Below are 24,606 nucleotides of genomic sequence, written 5' to 3'. Positions count from 1 at the left end.
GGCTGATTTTGGTAAACAGAGTAAGACATGGTTGGAATCCAAAACACACAGACTGGGAATAAGGAATCCCTATTAAAAATGGTGGGATTTATTTCAGAATTAGCAGGCACACAATAGTGCTGTGAGTTGGATTTCCGTTAATCCTGTTCTTGCAGCAAAAGCTAACTAGGAATTTTTGTAAAATAGCTTAAAGGCCATCTGTAGTTCATGAGCTACTACTGCACAATCTTTTTGCTAATTCTGTAGGAATATATATCTGGCCCAAGGATTTCCCATTAAGGCAAGTGTACTTTAAACAAACAAACAAACAGAAATCCTTGAGCTAGTTAGTTACAGTTAGCAAAAAGGAACAAAAAAAGGAAAACTGGCTCATGAGCTATTGGTGGCTTTGAGAATTTGAATTTGGGAGAAAGTTGTTGCCAAGTTCAGTTAACTGAGTTTTATCTGCTTCAAAAAGAAGGCAATTTCCAGGTATTTTGAATGCTATGACTATTTATGCCTTTTTGGGTGAACATAAGGCTGCCCACCTTAGCTTTAGATCAAATATTTATGATTGGAGGAAGCAGTGATGTAACCTTGATAGGGGCATTCATCTGATGCTTATGGTCTCTTTTAAAAAATATTTTTAATTAATGACCATATTTCATTGGTAATGTATTGATTAAAAAAAACCTCTGTCAAATGTCAATATGTTGTCATAACCAATGATTTTTGACTCTGGGGTTCCTAAACTTTGCTTAGCCATTGAGATCACGTACACAACTTTGGGCAAGTCACTATTTTTCAGCATAACTTGCCTCACAGAAGTTGAGGATAAATGATGAGAATATAATTGTAAAACACTTTGTACATGGAAAAGTGCTGTAGAAACAATTAGCACTAATTGAAGACCAGGTACACATAATCTGTTATCCTTTTCATTCTAGAAAGTCAGGCAATGAAAGATTTATTGGAGAGGGGAAAAAGAGAATAGCTGGTCTTTCTTCGGGTTATGTAAGAAGTCTCTACACATTATGCAAGAATCTTCTCTACACTGAATTTTACTTTCTAGTTGAATCATTGCCTAAGGCCAGAATAAAGGTGTAGAATAACTTGTGCATCATCCTTCTCAAAGAAGAAGAAGAAAATTCCTGCTGGTCCAATTCTCAGAGTACTGTGGTAGAACAAGCCTTAAGACTTCTGTTCCCTGAGAGCATTATGGTTGTGTTCAACCAGTTTGGCATAAAAATAATATGTGCATGTGTTTGGTATATAAATAATGTCCAGTATGTTCTGAGGACTTAGAATGTGTCTCTGTTTGCTTGGAGCAACACCCAAAATACAAGCCAATGCTTAATAAGCATTCTTAGTAACCAAAGGAAATTAGGGTGTAGGAACAGAATAGTTGTCATGAATGATCTCAGGGCTAGCTAGTTGTCCAGTAACTTGTATCCATAACAATATTAAGGCATTTCCATTTTAAAGTAATAGATGTCCTATAGGATGATGTTCCATGAGAGTAGAACTTTGTACAGTGGTACCTCGGGTTACAAACTTAATTTGTTCCAGATGTCGTTCTTAACCTGAAACTGTTCTTAACCTGAAGCAACACTTTAGCTAATGGGGCCTGTCACTGCCGCCGCACCGCCCCTGCGTGATTTCTGTTCTCATCCTGAAGCTAAATTCTTAACCCGAGGTGGGGTTAACCTGGGTTAGTGGAGTCTGTAACCTGAAGCGTCTGTAACCTGAAGCGTCTGTAACCCGAGGTACCACTGTAATGTTTATAATATAATTTGAGCTCTAGATTAGATTATCAGTAGCAGAAGTCAATGATTGCAAGACAGGTGCAATTGATAATCCACATGTCTGTAAAAGTCACAATCCAGTTTTTCCTTCTCCTCTTCCTTCTTCCCTACCCATCTCAGTCTATTGCATCAAATCCATATTTCATCTAGGTAGAGAATGAGATGCCCTTGATAAACACACGTTTCCTCTTTCTACATTTTTAATAATACTGGATATTGAAGGGTTTGGTTTTTTTTTTGCTGGCTTATTGGATCGGATTTTATTTCCTTTCTTCAATAACAAGCAGTGTGAAACTTTTCTTTCATATTGTTTGATTCCCTCAGGGTGCTTGGTGAGCACCGAAATCGCACTGACAACATTCAACATGCAGCAAATCGAAGTGGCCCTTCTTGCAGGTAAATAAAGAGGAATTTAAAACAGTCCTAAAGGTGAGATTGCAACACACTGCAGGCTCCTGAGACTGCACAAGGAATTTCATTCATGTAGTCACCTAGTACAGAAGTTAATGCTTTAAAAAATAAAATAAGACCCTCTCTTTTCCCTATCCACAAATAATTCTCACATTCACATGTTGACAGAAGCCCTCGTCAAGTGCTTGTCCCTTACACAATGACAAAGAAAGTGGGGAATAAGCACACTAGCACACCCTTTTGTTTCGGTCCTCCTGATATGAACACCTACAAAGATGTCTTCCTCTTTTGGAGCTCAGTGAAAAGGAGACTTTTTGCAAGACTACTGTCAAATTACACTTGGAGTTCAGAAAACGATGCCTACTGAGATATGCATGGAAATCCACATCCTGTCTCTAATCTGGGAATCTCACTGTAACAAGAAATCTACTTTACTGAGAGGGGGAAGGCTTGGAAATCATTTAATTGGTTAATTGTATTGACGATTTTCTCATCCATCCAGTGTTGGCTCTAGACTTTTGAAGAACCCAGTCCTGAGCTCCAGACTTTTGAGGAACCTACTCCCTGCTGTTTCTGCTATCTGTCCACTTGACCTGCTCTTCTGGGCCCAATCCAAATCACTGTCCAGAGGGAGAGGTCAAGACTCAATCACTTGAAAGCAGGTGAACAGGTAGAGATTGAAAGTGGAGTCCTTGCAGGGCCAGGGGGCTCTGGGAGTTGGCAGCTGTCCCTTTCCTGAGCAGGGACCTTGGGAGAGGAGGACCAGTAATGGTGGCTCCCCAGCACAGGCCCTTCATCCATCTTATAAGAATTTTGGGCTGGCCAAATAGCTATTGAGGCAACCATTCCTCTTACAAGCCATTTCCCAGCATTATGGCTATAATTATAAATACCACACATACACACATACAGTATAGCAATAGTTACAATAGGTATCTTTTTAAGTGATGTTTTTGACACAAAAGCTGGCATGGAACCATTTCCTCAGACACAATAAAGATAGCACAATATTTCCACCCAGTCATAAGAACTGTGGTATCAGAGTCTGGCAGATTGAAATTTTCTGGCAGAAAAACCACAAGGTAAGTCCTGGTGGAGCTTTCATGGCAGATCACAGTCAGAAGATCATGCGTGCAACCAAGCACACTATGAATAGGTTGAATTAAAGTCACACAGATGGACCTGGGCATAAAAAGGTGCACTTTGTGGAGTTAAAACAGATGGATTCACCGCAAGGAGTTCATAGGGCTTGCTGTCCGTCCCCCATCCCCCAGTGTAAGGATCTACATCACATACTGAGGACACTTTTATTTATTTATAACTGTCAGTACCTGCAATTTTATGAGATAATTTTCTTTATTTTGAGATATTTTCACAGCAAACTTGAAGAGTGAGCAGATTTTAGAAGATGAATTATTGAAGAGGAACACAGCTGTAGTATCTCTAACTATGGAGTAAGATGCCACAGTTTAGTAAATATTGATTTTGTCCAGATGGAGCTCATGCTAGGATACCTGTTAAAAATGACTGATGCTCACTTACTAAATCACTATTTAATGATCGTTGCAAATTAGCAGTATTTAGCCGACACACTGCTGATAGCCAAGAACAGTCTTTCAGTATGTGTGTTTTTGTGTGTGAACACACACACCTTACCCTATCTATTTATCCATCTGAGAGAGAGAGGCTCTGTTTTATATTGAAGAAAACAGGATCCTATAATTAAAAGCTAATGGTATTGGAGCTTTGCTAATACCATTTAATCTTTTTGTTTACTTTTACATTTATATTCCAGATGCTTAGCACAAGACTCTTGCAGTGGCTTCCCTTGACAAAAAATAAAAACACAAAAAAATAAATTCAAATTTTATTGCATTAGCCGTGTGGCCATAGCATGATATACATTAAAATAACAACATAAAATAGGGGTGGGGAGGTAAAGGTAGATATCGTCCTGGGCGATTACTTAAACAAAGAGGGGGGAAAAAAACTGCTGAGGCTGGAGGAGGACCGTTAAAGGGTCTTTCAGCTCCTCAGATATGTCCTAGCTCGATTGTCCTTGTACAATAAGACTACTTGGAACTTCGTTCGGTTGTGCGGCGTATCGACTGCAGCTGTGGTGTTAACGAAGAAGTTGGTGCCGCTTTCCTCTTCATCACACTAAGCAGGAAATTTGCTGTCATCTCGGTAATCCAACAATCAGAATCCTGCAGAAAGAGGGACACTATCCAAGGCTGGGTTGGGAGATGAAGCTTATTCACGAGGGGAGTTAAAAACCGAGATCTTTCATCTGTCCAGTTGGGACAGAAGAGCATTACATGTTCCATAGTCTCCAGGGCCGTGTCATTACAGGAGCATGTTCTATTTGCAATGGGAACTCTGGAATAACGACCCGACAGAACTGCTGTAGGAAAACAGTTGAGACGGGCACAGGTAAAGGCCCTACACTTAGCCTCCGAAGAAATTGTGAAGCAGTATAGAGGGATCCCTTCAGGGGGTGGAATAGCTAGCGCTAGTCCTGAACACGGTCCTCTTGCATAGGAAGCTGTGTTAGAAAAGTCAGGTTGCTGTAGTTTCTTTTTAATTAGGGGTAGGGCCGCCGGGCTGATACACTCTAAGTTAAGAACAGTTTTACAGTTCAAATTGAGAAGAGAGCAGAATTTGAGGTTAATTGTAGTTTTCCAAGGGGAGTTATGAATATCTCTTAGGATCAGATTGGAAAAACCACCTCTAATTCGAGCATCAAGTTCTTATTAAAAACTCGGGTAAGTGTTAAGTGTGGTGGCAGCTGGGTCATTAGGGCAAATGGATATTGCCCCACTAGTTTCTGCCTGCCCCCAGGCAGCCCCTCCTTTGCCTGCCTTCTTATGTCTTACAACCTGTCAGAGCTGCTTCCAGATCCCAGCTCACAGAGGACCACGCTAGCCGGCAACACTGTATAAAAGTCTTTATTGAGTTACAGTTTCCATTTCCAAGCCGCAGCGCGCAGCTCTACGTCTTAGAAGCTAGACCGGCGAAGCTCCGTCTGAGTCTCCGCCTCCTGTACACCAACTTAATACTCTAGCCTTACTCCACCTCTTCCGTCTTTCCTTCCTTCTCTGGGTCCCTCTGCCCCCCGTGGTCTCTTCCTTCCTGGACTCTTCTGACGCTGACCCCCCGGACCCTTCTCCCTCCTTGCGGCGGGCTTTAGGACCTGGCTCCCTATCCGGGCTGCTTACTGTGCCGCCTTCCTGTGCATTTGAACTTGGCGCGCGTGCCCAACCTTCCACCTTCCTCTTGACCGTTTCCTCGCTCCCCGATGGAGGTGTGGCCAATCCTGACTCATGCCCTCCCGCCTGCGGTGAGCCGCCGGATCCCGATACCTGGGACCCTTCCTCCCTGCTGTGCTCTGGTGGGGAAGCTGGCCCCGATTTCCAACTGCTGCTCTCTGAGTCCCCTCTGGTCCCTTCTTCCTGGGGTGTCCCCCTGGGCCCCCCCTTGCTCTGACCACTGGCGCTCCTTTCTGTGAATCTTCCGATTCACTGGAAAGACTCGGAGATCTCGGGCCGCTGTCATCGCTCATATTTCCTTCGGATTCCTCCCCCTCGCTCTCTGTTTCCTCCCTCTCCTGTGCCTCTGCTCCTGAACCCCTGACACAACCCATCCAAAAAATGCCACTGCTGCCAGCTTCTTCCACTTTGTCTCAGTTGAAGAATTGAGCAGGGAGGAAGATAAAACTAGAATTAGTTGGCTCAGCCTCCCTTGTGCCCCAGTAGTCCTAATGGACACCAGATACCACTGGCTAAGGGTATGCACACAAACTCTTATTAGCCACTCCAGCTATCCAAATGTTTTCCTAAGAAGAAAAATCTCAACCAAAAATTCACAAGAAATCCACAAGAGATTCAGACAGGCCCCTGCCTGGTGCCTGGTCCTGGCATAACTCCACAGAGATAGACATCAGCAGTGCTTTTTTCTTTAAAAATGTTTTGGGGTACTCTCATTTTCATACTCATATCGAAATACTGCCCCTCAATGAAGCCAGACTTAGACTCACAAAATGTTTAAGGGTGTGCATACCCCTGCGTCCCCCCAGGAAAAAAGTACTGGACATCAGCCATGGTTAACCTGCTACACTCCCTTGTGATTGTGATTTTACATCCTGTAGGGAGCCGTCATGAAAACAGAAGGCTCCATTTTGCGGAATCCAGCTAGTCAGCATGCATGGAGGGTGACAGGACTGGCAAGAGGAATGGAATGGGAGAGGGGAGCAGAACATGCCCCCTCACACCCACCTATTTTGTGAATAGGACTACACAATATCAGCAAGCCCAAACCAGAATTCAGAATGGTACCACAATGGAATCCAGGCAGAGTTTTAGCCTCTGACTAGAATCTCAACACTCTGCAGTCTTCTAATGATTTCTTTTTTAAAAGATCTCCTTCAGACATTTTACCCTTCCCAGGCCACAATGACGGAAGGGGCAGGGGACCCAATTGACATGGGCCTACGATTTTGAGGGGTCCTATTCCAAGTCCCCCTGGTATAGGTAAAGGTAAAGGACCCTGGATGGTTAAGTCCAGTCAATTTTGACCTTGCCCCCTGGTGGTGGCAAAGGGGGGGACCTTTGGTAAAGATTACTGAAATAGATCCTGTGTTTCCTATCTAGCTTGGATCTATTACCAGATTTGCATGGCACTGCCCCTTCCAGTCAGAGCACCTGTTTGTGAAACACTTCTAAAACTCATACATGGGCTTGGAAAATAATAAATCTATGAATATGAACATTAATTTTGAATGACAATTACTTTTGTTCCACAAAAGATGTTCATCTGAAGGGTAAATGAGGTAAATCTGCAAAGGCAGCATAGCTGGAATCCACTGACTTTGCCATCCCATCTCTTCATTTGCTCTGGTTTGGAGGAGAATAGGAATGTATAGCTCTTGATGTTACCGAATATGACTAGCTGGATTCTGCATCCACAGCTCCGCACATTCCCCCTCGGGATAGCTTTTGATCCCCTTTCTCTGAAGCAGGCAGAGCTACTAATAGGTTAAAATGGTCTGGCTTACAGAGTTTTCATCAGATTTGTCAGCCTCCATTTGTATCTAGGGTAAAAACCTCAAGCAATTTTGAAGAGCTGAGATATTGAACTTTCAGAGCTGAGATTCATAGCTGATGTGTGCTGTACTATATAAGTAATAAAGGAATGCATAAACAGCTGGCAGTGCTCATGATTATGAAGTATTTTTCAAATATTAAATATTACAGATTATTTTTTCTAAATAAAAATAGCAGGCCATCACTTTGCATGCTTTAGAGTGATAGTCATTTTTTAACATACCTCTACTCTTTCCCTGCTCAGAGCATGCGGAATATCTTTTGTTTGGCCGACCAGATCTTTATCTCTCCGCCCCAGAGGCCAACTTTGATAGTTTACAGAGTTGCCTGTGAAGAGGGATTGATTGTTACACCACCCTGTAAATTGCAGCTCTTAGAGGTGAATAGCCATCTCCTAAAAAACTCCCAGCATCCTACAGGTTCCAGAATTCCTTAGGTGACTCCATGCCTGTTTAAAGTAGTATTATGTTGCTTTAAATGTATGGTGTGAATGTGGAGCTAGTCTGTATCTATACAGTATTGGAATTGTTTTTAAGATTTTTGAAAGGATGTTTTTGTTGTTTGATCACTTGTTTGCCGCTCTGAGATCCTCTGGAAAGAAAGGTAAGGTATAAATTCAATAAAGTAAACAAAGAAGGTAGACCTCAGAGAGGGAGCTCTGATGCTTTCTTTGGACCTTGAGATGCTCTCCTTGGGGCAATCGAATTGGAGCATCCATTTACAATTCTGTATGCAACTTTCCTGGAAAAAAGCCTTATTCACCAAAGTTGGACTTGCATGTAAGTAAACAAAGTTGATATTGACCTACATGGGATACTATCACTGACAGTTGTCCAAAGCCAAACAATATGCTCATATTATTATTTATTAATATATGGATCACTGAATGCCAAATTAGGTTTCTAAGCCATTTACAAATGATAAAAAGTCTTAACAGAGACAATAAAGTATAAACATCCATAATGTAAATACACTTGTACCTTGGTTTTCGAACAGCTTAATTCTCAAACGTTTTGGCTCCCAAACGCTACAAACGTGATTGTTCCGATTTGCAATCTATTTTTGGAAGCCAAATGTCCGACGGGGCTTTCACGGCTTCTGATGGCTGGAGGAGCTTCCTGCATCGAATCAGAAGCCATGCTTTGGTTCCCGAAGGTTTTGGAAGTCGAACGGACTTCCAGAACGGATTCCGTTCTACTTCCAAGGTACAACTGTACGCTATAAAAGAATTGCATTAAAGCATAAGATATAAAATATATAAAAAAATTGTTCTCCTGTCAGAAGCCCAACTCTGATCTTTTCTCAGAGCAATTCCATTTCCCAGGTATTTTCACCCTACACTATTTTCTTCATTCTGAAACTAAGAATGTGCTGTTTGTTTGTTTGTTTATTATTACATCCATTTATTAGTCTCCTAATAAAAACATTTCTCTAGGCAACATAAAGCCACAAAATTAAAGCAATGATATTACAGCTCAACAAAACCAAGAGAAGCCCACTCAACAGTAATTCTCTAGTAAAATCAACAAAGCAAAGCAGCCAATCTACTAGCAGCAGAGCAATCTCCAACAGCTAAAACTGATCAACTAAAAACATATTTATTTATCTAAAGCCTTCAGGCTTTAGTTGGTGTTGGTTCTGGAGCAGATGATGTTGATTGTACATTGCTGCAGATTTGTGATTTGATATTAGGCTGTTTTTATATACTCTATTATTTATGGTATATTGTACAAGCTGTGTTGTCAGCCAGTCTGTGCTCCTATTGAGGATGAAAGATATAAAAAAGCATGTAACAAGTTGCTGCCCATCTAAGGCAGGAATTGCCAATATACTGCTCATGAGTACCAGTGTGCCCACTATTACGTCCTACAGTGCCCACAAAGTATCCCCTCAAAAATCCACAATACATTAGAGCTCATTTGATTTTCCTTCTCAGATCCTGTCTGCATTGGCTCAATCTCTCCTATATTGAACACACACCCTTAAACACAGCCATATTTTTTGGATGCCAGGACTGGACGACTATCTTTTTCCTGTTCTGAATAAAAGAGAGATACAAAGAGTTTCTGCCTCTGAGTGAGAATGGTGGTGGTTAATATGCTCCCCCCCCCTCATTGTTAGGGTGGGGATGGGATTATGCCTGCATCATTTTGAAGACCTGCATGTCCTTTCTGTTTTCCAGTTGTGGCAGCCATTTTATGTTATCCATGGCCCCACAGAAGACTGACAATTGCAGCACTCTCTCAAAATTCCAGATATGCCTATTGGCAATAGAAGGTTGACGACTGCTGACATAAGGGAATAAAATGATAATTAAGAAATACAGACTATTAAATTATGTTATATTATATTATATTATGTTAAAATGTTAGGCCTGAGAAAACTTTTAAAAGTCTCCAGTGACATTTTTTTTGCTCTTAACCTTCAACACGTCTAGTTCCTTAATTATGGGGTGTTGGTTGCACTCTACAAGTTGATACATGCCTGCGAAAAGGAAGAGCCATTTGTGTAAAAACTTGCTCCTATGGGTCCAACTGAGTCCTATGTTCACTTCTTCAGCATTACTTTGAGACAGGGCACGCCCCCTCTTTTACAATTTATTCTGTATAGCATGTGAAAATCATGTTTTGTTTTCCAGCCTTTTTGTGACATGATAATAGTATGTGGTCTGTCAGGATAACATGAGAGGGCACACGAATGTCTGTGTATACTTGTGGTGTGCTCAGCTATTTGGCTGATTATGCTTTTGGTATAAAAACAGCTTTGTTTAACTTCAGTTATTAGGGATGGGGTAGGGGGAACTGTCAATTTCAATATTTCTTGGTTCCTCATTTTTCCAGTCATAAGTTCAGTTTCCTCATCAGGTTGCATTCAAAGAAAAGGCCATCATGAAAATCCATCCACATTTTAGTGCAAATTTCTCCTAAGGCAAAATTGCATACAACTTTTTTTTTAACATACACATGTTTATTTTATTTTTGCAAACTGAATTGACATAACATAAGTGAATATACTTGTCTCTGCATGACAATGGTCAGCAACTAAAGTCCTAGTCTACACATGCGGCGGAGGTGGAGGTGGGTGGGTTCTAAGAGGCCTAAAATGGTGGAATGGACTGTACCACTTTATGCTGCAGATGAAAAATTATATTTCTGAATGTTTCACTATGTGGGAAAGAATTTTTTTTAATACCCCAGAGAGAATGATTGTAGATCAGCCTCTCCCCAATCATGTTCATTTCCCAGAGAGTTTTCCCACACAGATGAGCCTTCAACCATGTGACCCACTTTTTTCAGTCTAAAGTGATATGGTCTATTAGTCTATTTTCCCACTTTAGTCACATTCTGATGAGTGTGAGGCTGGTCTTAAGTTGGCCCACAAACAAAAATACAGCTTACAAAAGCTGGTTTGCCATAAACATAACCTACAATAAACGTATTTCCCTAGAAAAGTGCCTTTCCCCATCATCCCATTGATGCCTTTTATTTTCAGCAACCTCCCAGGCTGCTTGCTGCCACCACTGCCTTACAGTCAGCTCAACAGTAGCATGAAGGAAATCTGACACATGCTTTTTGTACTGAAGCCTCTGCTATAACAAGGTGAACTAACCTATTCATACCACCGTTATTCCCAAATGTAACTTCACTAGTAATAGATAGTAATCACGGTCCCCTCCCCTGGGACCAGAAAAGCTGAAGCAATAAATGTGCCTCTGAGATAATGTAGCCACATTTTCTAATCATATTTCTAATTTTGCTACCTTGTTACATAAAACTTGCTCAGATTGGGGAGCAAGAGCAGACAGCCTGTGGGATAATAACAAGTCACTCAGCTGCCGTGGTTTGAAAATTGCAAAGCAGTATGAAAAAGTTACATAAAACCCCAAGGTTGCACCGCCTGGGTACTTCCTGAGAGGTACAAATGCATTAGGGAGGAAACAGGCACAGAGAACCATCTATTTTCATAGACCTGTCAGCATTTTAACCGGAATGTTGTACACATACTTCTGCTGGAAAAGGTAAAGTGTTTGTTAAGGCACTTTCCAAATATAATACACGCTGAGCACAGTGACAAGGTCTGCAGTCACTTTGTTCAAATTGACATTCCAACCTTGTATCTGCCCACTCAGTCTTGATCATGGAAGACGTGAACAATAGTGCATTTAAATAAGAAGAAAAAAACAGAAACCAAACCACAGCATAGTATGAATACCACAGACACAATAAGGGTCCTGAGATGAACTCACAGGTCTCATGTCTAATCGAGTGGAAGCATTATTGTTACCTCTCGTTGCCAACTGTTACCTAGAAACTGTTTTTCGTCATTTCTCCTTGCTCTTTGGCACCATTTATCTTCTGTACTGACTACATTTCCTGTCTTCTGTGTGGTGCACGATGACACCTCATGGGCATGTGCCTGTTCACAGGATGGTGTTTAATTTATAGTGTATTGCGTATCCTCCAAAATTTCTCCGATGAAGGTTAGGGAAGCCCCATTCCAGTTCCCTTCCCCTTGACAGTTAATGACAGGATTCAAAGTTTCATTTAAGAATGTTCCTAATATAAGTTGAGTAATGTTTGAAGAATTGTGTTTTTATTTGTTAGTTAGTAGTACCCTAGTCAACAAAAATAGATTAATTTCAGTACTGTATTTCAAGCAACAACAAAAATAGAGGTCTTGGCATAATAAGCAGGAAAAAACTTTGTATGTATCATTCAGCAAAGTATACAATAAGTAATGAGGCCCAGAAGCTGCTGCAATACTGCCAGGGTGCTGCCTACCCTCCAACATTTCTCCAATGAAAATAGGGATGTCCCATTCCATAATAATTTTACTATTTATACCCCACACATCTTGCTGGGTTGCCCCAGCCACTCTGGGCAGCTTCCAACATATATAAAAACATAAGAAAACATTAAAAAAAACTTCCCTATACAGTGGTACCTCGGGTTACATACGCTTCAGGTTACATACGCTTCAGGTTACGGACTCCACTAACCCAGAAATAGTACTTCAGGTTAAGAACTTTGCTTCAGGATGAAAACAGAAATCGTGCTTCAGCTGCGCGGCAGCAGCAAGAGGCCCCATTAGCTAAAGTGGTGCTTCAGGTTAAGAACAGTTTCAGGTTAAGAACGGACCTCCGGAACGAATTAAGTACTTAACCCAAGGTACCACTGTACAGGATTGCCTTTAGATGGCTCGGGAGCCGGATAACTCCACACCCTCCAACATTTCTCCAATGAAAATAGGGACATCTTAAGGAAAAGTGGGACATTCCAGGATCTAATCAGAAACCAGGATGGCTTCTAAGTCAGGGATGTCCCTGGAAAATAGGGATACTTGGAGCGTCTGGTATTGTGCAAATATACAAGTGGTGCCTGTCATCGAATGCTGTAGTGTGGAGTACTTCTGTTCAGGGATCCAGGCAGCCATCCTTCCCCCTGGGTTTTCCAATTTTCCATGCCCAGTGAGCACACCCAGCCTTAACTGGGCTACTTGGGGACTTATCCCTTTAGTATTTCCCTCTAAATAGTTTTTGATAATTTCTCAAACTTGGGGTTCTCTGCCTATGCCCCCACTTCCTGTGCACAGAAAGTGCTATTTTAGCTACATAAGGACCAGCACTTGAATAGTACATTTTCCATAAGGACCAGCACTTGAATAGTACATTTTCCAGTAATATAGTGTATGCTATTAGTATGCCGAAATGATGCTATAAAAAAGCATCTATAAAAAGTTTAAGGAGAGAAACATCACACACAAAGTGAAGGCTGGAAGAGAAGGAAAAAGAAGCTGCAGGTTCAGCTGTAACAGAAAATAAAGGCAGTCAAGACTGACCTGGCCATGCAGCTGGGAAAAGTAAGTAAGCAACCTGCTTAAGGGAGAATCAGGAAGAAGTCTGCTCCTACCATCCACACAATGCTGTGTCTTTCAGCATTGTTGCATCTGGCCTGGGGAAGGGGCGGGGGGGGGGAGACTCTAGATTCCTGCTCATGCACATGAAGGCAGAACTTCTTTTCAGCCAGAACTCACTGGAACTCAATTCCAGCACCTCTCAGGTGGGTGCCATTGCCATTATAAGAGAACAAGGAAAGAGTTCATGTTGAGTTCCGGCACTTCTTTTTCTGTGATGGGCTGAACATTGATTCTTGGTACAACAGAGTATGGTCAATAGCATTGGCTGAGAAACTAACATGACAGGTGAGAGCAGCAAAGGGCAAACACAATCTATATTCCTTTTATAACATGTGGCAAATGTTTACTGAATACATAAATTGCTCAGACTATGGCAGGAATCCCCCCCCAGCACTCACGGGAAAATGTGGTGTGATCTCTTGGAGTAATCAAATGAAACTTCAGTACTTGGCATGATAAAAGTCTGTAATTTTAATAGGACAAGTTACTTGTTGTTTACTGTTGTAACAATTGTTTTCTCAAAATTTATCTTCTGTAGCATGAAAATAAATAAAAACATTACTTAAAAAAGAAAAAAAAAGCACGGGCTGAAGGCTTTAAATGCATTGGTCACACCCCTAAGGGCCTCTTTGCCCATTTTCTCACAGCTACCCAGCTTGGTGTCTGTTCTATTACACTATTGTCAGATGCTTTGGGGTTGAGTAAGATTTGTTTTGCCTGCCTGGACCTTGCTCAAACAGGTTTTTTCACCTACTCTGTAGGGGGTGTTAGTTTCTGGTGGTCATTGTTGCTAAATAGCTTAATTTGCATGTCTATGTTGGTCACACTGTTGGCAGGGTGGTCCAGGAAAGGTTAAGGTTAGATGAGGTAACAAGGTGACACCTATGAAGGTGAAGGCCATTTCTGGAGCCTAACTTCTGGGTTTGGGGTTCTTAGTCTGACTCAGGTATTCTGAAGGCTCACCTGCCACACCTGCCCAGAGCTGTGTGGCACAAAGGCCTCCCTTCTCATCATAAGGTGGGTCCCCAGCCTTGGAGCTATGCCTTCCAGGCTCCTTGGTATGGGCAGGGTTTGATTCAACCAAGGATGAAGTTAAGTTAGCTTCCTGCTCTTCTCATTTCCCCTGGAGATATTGTAAATAAAATGTACCCCTAGTTCAACTCAGGAATCGAATGGGTTGAAAGATTAGAAATGGTGTCTGAATGGGCATAACAAGACCTTTTAAAGCATTGACCTTAGCAGGCAGAGCAGCACCATATGAACTTGCTTCAGTCACCGACATGTCTTGGGCAACTGGTTTCTCATTTTATACCGCTTTACAATTCTGCCCATGGTAACATCAATATGAGTTGTTCTATCAATATTGAAGAAGAGGACTGGCCTTGAAAGATGAAGCTGGAGTTATTGTTAGAACTTATTTCTATGCTACCTTTTAGCCAAAAAGGCCCTCAAAGCACAATATCAAAGTCAAGTAAAAATGTAATTTACAACAATAAAAGTGTGAGGGCATGGAGGATAAGTTATAGGCAAGAAGAATATGTGAGGCTTTAGAAGTTGTTGACTGCTACAAACACATTGAGATTAAGATAGGTGCCTTAATTGACAATTTTCCTGTTTTATAGTAAATTAGTGGTTTCTTAAGGGCTGTGCTCAAAGGTGACCTTCAATATATTCTCTGGAATGAATGGCATTTTATCACTATTAATTATTTAATCTATCTTTTAATTAGCACTACGACATTTTCCTGCCGTAATTTTTAATAGTAAAATATTTGTGAAATACCACTTAAAGGAATGCTATAGCATCATTAGCACTATGATGCCTTTTTTGTTGTTGTTACGGGGGGAAAACTTTCCTGTCACCACCAATTTAGCAAGGTGCTGGCAGTGACCAGAAAGTGTTTTTAATTATATGTTTATGTGTTTTTAAAAATAGCATTCTACGGTTTTAACACTCTTTCATATAAGTGGTATTTGGCTAATAGTTGGTTTTAAAAATATGTATATAAAGAAATGCTTTTTAGTCCTCTAATTAAAGTTTTTTTAAAAAAAATCAGTGATGATACAAAGGTGCATAAAAGTTTGCACTGACTGCCTATATACTTCCAGGTTCATTATTCTTATACTAATTTACAAGGCCATTAACTTGAGTCAAGGATCCCTTAAGGGCCACTTGATTATTTATATCCCTGAGGTCTCCAGGGGAGCTATTGTTTGTGGCTTCCCCTTGGTTTGGATGGTACCTCGCATCCACCAGCAGCCATATTATGGCCCCAATCTTGTGGCACTCTATTCCATCTGAGATCAAACAGACTTCCTCCTCTCTGTTGAACGCCAAAGCCTAATGCAGACTTTTTAAAAATCCAGTAGGTATTTTAAGCCATTTCTGAATTTATATTTAGTTTTCAACTTATTTCACCTCCCTTGCATTTTTGAGCTTGCTCTACACTGCTTACAACCACAATTAAATTGTCAAAATAAAATAAGAAATAATATTCCAGAGTGCCTTGGAGAGGGGCGCTAACTCGCTTCTTCAGAATAAGATTTCCAAAAGGATGGGGCTCCAAAGAAAAAGCAGACTTGGAACTTTGAGGGAGAATGTGCTGATTCCTTTAGTCACCAGACGGAGTATGAAAGTAACATTGGAAAGTGAATCAGTGGGCGAGGGCCAAGGAGAGAACTCAGCAGTAGAGAGGACATTTGTGGGTCTCGTCAGTTATAGGCTCAGTTCACTGTATGTGGCCCTGTATTCATGCTGCAGATTCTGGTATATGCACCTGTATCAGAGAAACTGCTGGACATGATCTATCTGAAAGAGGAATATTCTCACAGAATGAAGATACGGACGTGGCTTGGGGAGAAGTCTTGTCACTCTATCCATGGGTAGCAGAGGCAGGAAGACTTTGTTTCTTATTAATCATGTTCAGTGATTAATAATGGACTTCTGGATTAGCTAGATTAAAAATGCATACAATGTGCTGTTGTGAAAAATTGTGTGGTGTTATGGCATTCTTTTTTAGGACGTGCCTTTTTGAAGGCATCTTTTTGAGGAAACATATGGTGTTTTGCTGCATTTTTGGCCCAAGAAGTTAAGATCTGCTGGATTCCAATCCATAAAATGGCACAAAATGGCATTTAAACTTTTGTTTTTTTTTATAATAATTTTTATTACATTTTTCCAAATTACAAATAAGAAAAGACAGAATAAAAGAAAAGAAAAGAAAAAAGAACAGAAAATAACATCCATTTCAATAACTTATTTCAAATTTCCATTAGACTTCCCCACGTCTCCCGCATAGTGCATTCTTGATAATAAAGTCATCAGCAAATTATACCCTTATTTCGTGTTTTTCTTTATATTTTCAATTGCAATTTAAGTTTAAATCTCTTGTTCTCCGTTTACTCTAAAAATATAACCTGATATCATTTAACCCATTTAAACTTTGGTTCTTTCCCGAATGTTAACAATTTCCTAAATAATTAAACTTCATTGCTGGGGCTAACGTTCTAAATCATACGACATCTTATGTTTCATACAACTTATAATACTTTTGCAAATAGTCTTTGAATTTTTTCCAATCCTCCTCCATTGCCTCTTCTCCCAGGTCCCGGATTCTTGCAGTCATCTCAGCCAGTTCCATGTAGTTCATCAGTTGCGTCTGCCACTCCTCCAGTGTGGGCAAATCTTGGGTCTTCCAATACTTGGCGATAAGAATTCTTGCTGCAGTTGTAGCATACATAAAGAAAGTTCTATCCTTTTTTAACACCTTCTGGCCGACAATGCCCAGAAGGAAGGCCTCTGGTTTCTTGGGAAAGGTGTACTTAAACACCTTCTTTAACTCATTATAGATCATTTCCCAAAAGGCCTTCAATCTTGGGCACGTCCACCAGAGGTGAAAGAATGTCCCTTCAGCCTCCTTACATTTCCAACATTTATTATCAGACAAATGGTATATCTTAGCGAGTTTGACTGGGGTCATGTACCACCTGTATACCATTTTCATAATGTTTTCTTTCAAGGCATTACATGCCGTAAACTTCATACCGGTGGTCCATAACTTTTCCCAGTCTTCTGACATGATATTGTAACCAATGTCTTGAGCCCATTTTATCATGGCTGTTTTAACTATTTCATCCTGAGTGTTCCATTTAAGCAGCAAGTTGTACATTCTCGAAATTACCTTGGTCTTTGGTTCTAGCAACTCTGTCTCAAGTTTCGATTTTTCCACCTGGAATCCTATTTTTTTGTCTTGCTTAAAAACCTCATTAATTTGGGCATAATGTAACCAATTTTGCACCTTATCCTTTAATTTTTCAAAGCTCTGCAACCTCCAATTACCTCCAATGTTTTCTATTATTTCCCAATATTTCGGCCAATATGCCTCCATATTGGATGTTTTGGCATTTAAACTTTTGAAGGAATTACTAATAAAAACACCTGTGTTCAAGCATAACAATGTGGAAGGACCAATGATTGTACTGCTAGATGCCAGTTCTCTGAAATTAAGTGCTGCATTATTGCAGAAAGCACACCTGTTGCATATGCTTCCAAAACACTGGCAACTACCCAGAAAAAATCATGTTCAAAGAGAAAAAGAAATGTTGGCAACAAGGTTTAAATGTACAAAATCCCACCCGTATATATTTGAAATAAACAGTGACTGCAGAAATAAACCACAAACCACTGTGATTTTCAGAAAAACTTTGTATACACAATACACAGGAATCGTGTATTGTCTGGTAATGCTAGATAGAGGAATATCACCAAGAGTGATCAATCAAACAAAGAGGTAAGCATTACTGCTGCTCTTTGCAGGCCGTATAGGGGTTTGGAAAAGAGGCACATTCTTCCATCTCATTCATTCATTTTATTTGTATGCCGCTTACCCACAACAAAATCATGCTTACAGTCATACCTTGGTTGTCAAACGCCTTGGTACCTGTCCGTTTTGGCTCCCAAATGTTGCAAACCCGGAAGGGAGTGTTCTGATTTGTGAACGTTCTTTGGAAGCCGAACATCTGACGGATCTTCCACAGCTTCTAATTGGCTGCAGGAGCTTCCTGCAGCCAGTCGGAAGCCACGCCTTGGTTTCTGAAAATTTGGAAGTCGAACGGACTTCCAGAACGGATTCTGTCCGACTTCCGAGGTATCACTGTACATGAATGAAAGCAGGAATACACTACAAAACCAATTTCACAATAACATAGCATAACAATAACATAACAATTTCATAATAACATAGCAGAACAAAAGCAAATATAGTAACAAACAAAAAACAACACAGTTTAATACTATAAATACAAGAGTACTTTAAAAACATGCATCATCCTATAGGAGAAATAACAAAGGAGCTTTGCTGTTTCACCTTAGCCCTCCCCTGATGTTGCTCACAGTTCCTCTTCCCCAGCAGCTTCTAGACACTAAAACTGACCCACTATTTCTGCCAAAATCTTTGCTCCTCACAAGAAAAGCATTCCCCCCCTTACACAGGCAGCAGGGCAATCAGATGTACTGTGGTGGGAGTTGTGTTTGGTTTAATTAAGTGAAAAGTGGCAGCCAAGAGATCTTCTTTGCAGCCCAGTTGTATTTTCAAAGCTCAGAACATGCACTTAACAGCACGAGGTTCTCTGTGCAAAAGCTTCAAGCCCAGAAGCAGCTCATAGAATTGCCATGTGATGCTGCAAGGGGGAGTTTTGATTTATTATTCCTACTATTGAGGAAAGCAGTTCTTGGCAACACCATTGAATAGTTTAAACCTAGAAAATATGTATGTAATTTTGAGATCTGTAGTTGTAAGGGTTGCACAAAGCGGGTTCTCACTAGCCGAGAGCACGTGTTGCGGTTGGGGAGCAGGCCACCATCATGACTAGGCAAATTTGGGAACCCAAAGTGGTAAAGGGTTAATTGGGTTGCTGGGGAATATTGGATGTTGCAAAAAATTGGAGGAGGGGTTAGAGTCTATAAATTGAGGAGCTAGACTAGGGGACTTCCTCTTGGCCGGTTTGCATCGGATCACCCGCCCCCCCTCCCTTTTATAGGGTGGTTCTTGGGTTCATTTGACCTTGCTATGCCTGTCATGGGGTCGTTCGCCTTTGAGCGGGGGCCTGGTAGGAATTTTGCCATTTGGCTGATTGGCTCTTGCCATTTGGTTTTTGCCTACTGCGTAGCAAATCGTCACAACTTGTAAGGTTGGCGGTTAGGCATTGGTTAATTGGTGCTTGGAGGGGTAAGGTGCCCATCCCTCCAAATGATGCGAATGGGAATTCCGTTAAAGGAATCCAGGGGCTTGCCATCCTTTCGTCCTTGTCCGTGGAGCCGGACTTGGGCCGTGCAAGCCCCACCGGAACATGAGGGTGAGAGGTGTTGGACTGCAGTGACCCAGCCTCATTTCTCCCCAATACTTGTTTCCCACGCTGGCTTCCGGTGGTGTCCGGAAGTGCCAGCCCTGTCCTTGGGGGGCAAGGACAGATAGTCATAACCAATGCCTAAGCAACCACTCACATTTTCTGTATTTAAATAAAGTTGTGGCCAAAATTATGCCAAAAACCTTAAACAAAAATTAACGTGTGCTGTGTGAATTTTTGGGGGGTGGCACTGCGGAACTCAACACGCAATGTTAAGCAAAGCCTCTTCCCTCCCCCACAACACTTCAGGCTTCTCTGACATTATTTTACAAAATCTGCAGGAGATATTATGAACAGTGAGTCATAAGGGATATGGCACATAAATAGCACCAAAAGTATCTTGAATCCAAGTAATTCTCAGTCTACTCGGAGTATGACTTAGTTGGATACAACTCTTTGTCTTTTTGCTTAACAAATTTGATGAATATGACTTACAACTGCAATCATTCCAACTGAGTTGACACATCTGATAAGACTTTCAGGGGAGTCTCTCCTTTGACTCCAAGGATCTCATAGAGATCATACCTTGTCTTGGAGTGTTCTGAGACACCCCAATTTGACTTGTGGTTTGCATGACACCTCTGTACATTCTTTGGAAAAGATGAACTTTTCTTCATATTCTTGTATCAACCAAAGCTGCTGTTGAATAATAAGGGGGAAAGCAGATAAAGAGAGATAATGATTAGGCCTATATAAATTAATTAATCTTCTCATCAGAACAGACAGCAGACATAATTTTAATGCACCCTACTCATGCTTTGTGGAAGGAGTACAAATTGTCTCCATTAATTGTCTTCCATTTTATTCATGGGCAATGTTCAGCTGTGATGATCATTACATGTTCAGGTGAACCCGCCACAAGGGCTATAAATCAAAGTTATAAATTAGTTAAATGTAAAACATCCAATTGAAAGGGTTTTCTAATAAAAAATAATAATCAGCTGCTTGCTGTGAAAAATAGTCAGTGTTACAAAGTCAATCAAAATGTGTTCATATGCTAGTTCAGTAGGTAATTCATTAGCTTTCATGACCTTAGAAGCCACACAATGCCTAACAGAGGAAACATAATGATACTTACAGAGCAGTACTATGCACATCAACTCAGAAGTAGATTTTAGTGAGTTGAATTGGACTTACTTGCCCAAGTGAGGATCATATGTAGAGTCATAGAAATGTAGAATTATAGAGTTGGAAGGGACAATGAGGCTCCTTTCGTCTAACCTCCTGCAACGCAGGCCTCTCAACTAAACATCCCTGACAGATGGCCTCCCAGTTTGGTGTCATCTGCAAATTTGATGAGCAGCCACTCAGTTCCTTCATCCATATTGTATATAAAGGCATTGACAAATGTAATCTCAAATACAGTATGTGTGGTCTGAGGAGATACATAGATGGGGGCAAACACAAACTTACACAAATACAGTACTTTACTCTCCAATGCAAATTCTCAGAGCACCTTACACACACACACACACACACACACACACACACCAGCAACCTAACCAACTTATCTAAAAAGCCTGTGCAAATTGGGAGCAGAGGCATGACAACTGGTTTTTCACCTGGCACTGAACAGACAACAGATTCAGCACCAGGGTTCAGGAAGTGTTCCAAAGCCAGGGGCTGGATCTAGACACATCACAAAAGTGTGTTAGGAAAACGTGTTGTAAACCTCAAAGTGGGAAATCACACTGGCGAAAGACGGAACTCCACAGCACCGTCTGGTGTCACAGTGTTATAACACATATAAAAAACCTTTTCTTTACTTATGTAGCTGAGTCCAGGGTGTCAACACAGATAATGCCATATCTTCAGTCACCACCCAGCTCACCTTTGGTGATAGTAGGATCTGGAGAAGGTCTTTCCTTAGACCTTTATCCATTCTTCCTGTGAAAGTAACCGACACAAGGATTTCAACAAACACAAGTAAAAATGGGAAAGCTCTATTTTCCTTACATGGTGTGTAGGACAACATATCCTGCCTTAACAGGCCTTCTTATGTAGAAGGGGCCTTCTTAGGGATGTAAGCTCTTCATAAACTTTCTCACTCATTCCCCTATATTTGCTACTGATGCTGCACAATCAGTTTGCTGCTTCACAGACAGAAAGAAACATTTTGAACTGTATTCAGGCTGTGCAGGATTAGGATTAATACATGTTGTAGCGGCTGACCCATCTCTGTAGGTCATGGAGTTCTTTTGTACCTGTTCTTTCTTGAGCAGTTGCCAGAATGGCAGCAAAGACACAACACTTCCACATCTGTTTTGGAGCAGGCAGCATGGGAGCTACAGAGAGATCTGAGCCAAAATCACAGCCCATGCACTCGGTGGAAAGACTGATTTCCCCATTGTTCAGGTGGATTTTTCAAAATAAAAATAAAATAAAAGCAAAAGCCTTTTAAAATCTCTATTTATACATGATAAAAATAAGAATGGCAGGAGCCCAGAACAAAAAATGTTATTGGAACATCAGCTAACTCCAGTGGCACATTATATATTTTTTTTGCTAGACAATGCAACAGGCTGTGATTAGTAATCTTAGCATGCATGGAGCAGCTCTTATTTATAATAGTGGCATAATAATTTCCTTCACAGCTGGCAAAGCACTGGATATTTGTTTCTCTGAGATAAAGTGTAGCCTTCTGACAGAAACCTTAGGTGTTCGTAATGATACATCCCCTAAGTTTCAGTTGCCTTTCAGCTATGCAGGTAGTTTCAGTTAAATGATGAATTCTATTACATGCCAGGAGAGCAAATAGCAGAAAAGCTAATTTACAGCTTCTCTTCTTTAATAGCCGAATACTGGAAATTGTGGCACATGGCCATGCAAATTAAATAGCTCTTGGGTGGGATCCAGACTTCACTTTGCTTAGAGTAGACCCATTGAAATGAATGGGATGCAGGTTAGGCAGGACTAACTGAATTCCCATTTATTTCAATAGAGCTACACTAAGCATGACTAAAGGCTGCAGTCCCAACCATGTCTACTCAGAAGTTGGTCCCACTGACTTCAGTGGTGCTTATTCACAGATAGGAGGCGTTAGGATTGCAGGCTAAGTTTGTAACTAGTCCACTAACTTTTATATTATGAGCTGGATTCTATTGTCACTGTAAAACAATTCCTCAGTTCTGCACACTGAATCAATGGGGGGGGGAGCCTCAAACATGTTTCTTCATACTCAGCACATGCAAAATCTAAATTTTGTACTTAAAACTCAAAAATTCAGTACTTGGAATAAATTATGCAAATCAGTGCAATTTATGCCAGTTTTACTTATTTTCCCCACGGTGTTCTTTGTTTAAATGATGTTTGAATAACTGCATAGCCATTTTTCATGTTTAGCTTTGGAAATCAGCAGTGGAATGAGAAAATGAGAACTAAAAGCAGGCATATACCACAGAAGTACCAAAAACCTGCAACACCTTCTGGTGTCAATCCCAGAACCTCTGCTTTCTTCTTCTTTGCTCTTATTGTTCAGGAAGTATGCTTGAAAATGCATGAGATGAACGAATGCAGAAATCTTGAAGGAAACAAGGGTTTCTGAACAAGGTTGCCAGTAGGCTAGGCTTTAATGAGATGTATACTTCCTTGTCTCTGCCCATGTCATAATGCCATGCATGTTGTTTTCTTTTATTTCACTGAAATGACTCTACTATTCTCCTTTGCTGCCTCTTGTAGCTTGAACTCCTGTGTGAGAGCACTGCTCTGATCTCCTTTGAGACCTCCCTCAAAACATTTCCATGAAGCCTTTTAAACAACCCCCTTGTGCCCATTCCTTGCCAAACTAACAACCTATCTTTCCCCTGTTGACCTCTCCCTCCATTTCTCTCACCTTCCTCTGGTTTACTTGTGATTATTTGGAGCTGTATAAGCCTCTTGGAGCAGTGACTTGACAAACCTGTTCTTTGTAATGCATTATATGCATAATTGAGATTATTATTATTATTATTATTATTATTATTATTATTATTATTAGCAGAATAAGAAACATGGCATTTTGCTTGCTTTGCTATTTTATAGAGGATTTGGCTAGAATTTCCAGGGTTTTTAGTGGAGAGAACACACAGATGTATGACTAAATGAGGACTATATAAAGTAGGGAAATATAATTGGGCAGACTCAGAAGAGGAACATGTACCTTCGATGGGTGGAAACTTCCTTTTTTATCTAGCTTCTTTGATGCCATCTGTCTCCTGAGCAATGCAGCTTTTCTTTGTAGACACACGTACCATGCTATGGAGTTCCTGCTAAGCTAAAGTTCAGAGCTAGTAGATTATTTCTGCCATTGTAATGTATGGTACATCCTGTCAAGATGACTTGAAGCAAGAGGCTTTGGAGGTTCTGCCTTGCTCAATGTTCTGCATCATGGTCTGTTCCCTGCACCCACCCCCCTCCTCGCAAAGCAAACAAATGCTACTGTAACCTTTGCGACCAGAAATGAGCTGCAAGATAGCTCCACCTTGTCACATTCTTCCAACTTAATATTATTGATGGGGATTTAAAGAAAGAAAATTAATTACAGGCTTGAGTTGTTTCCCATCCTATGCAGCCATCGCTTTCGGCTTCAGTGCCTGTTGTCACTTGTCCCTCAAGAAATACTAGCTTCAAAGACTGGAAGATAAATAAATAAGTGAAAGGTGCAGCACAGGGAACTCTTCAGAAATAAAACCCTGACAGGAGGTCATGGCCAGTGGAGAAAGAATCTATTCGGTTTTGCAAAGCCCTTGTATATATGAATAAACTTCAGAGTGCACACGTCAAAGTATCATTCAGGGACTGTTCCACTTCGTGTGCTGAGAAGGGAACTGTGTATAAGTTGGTTGACTAAAGTCCACTATGAATTTTCTCTTCTTCGGTATCAAGTTAAAGCAACTGTTAAATGCTGAGGTTACGAAATAAAGCCTGGGCAACACTGTCAAGCTACAGCAACAGATTACTCTAAAGCAGGTGTGAGGAATGTTTGGTTCTCCTGATATCATTGAACTACAA

The sequence above is a fragment of the Podarcis vaucheri genome, assembly GCF_965113315.1.
Source record: "Podarcis vaucheri genome assembly, chromosome: 3".
NCBI classification, from domain to species: Eukaryota; Metazoa; Chordata; class Lepidosauria; order Squamata; family Lacertidae; genus Podarcis; species Podarcis vaucheri.
The sequence above is the reverse complement of the archived record's forward strand: the minus strand, read 5'-3'. Positions refer to the sequence as shown.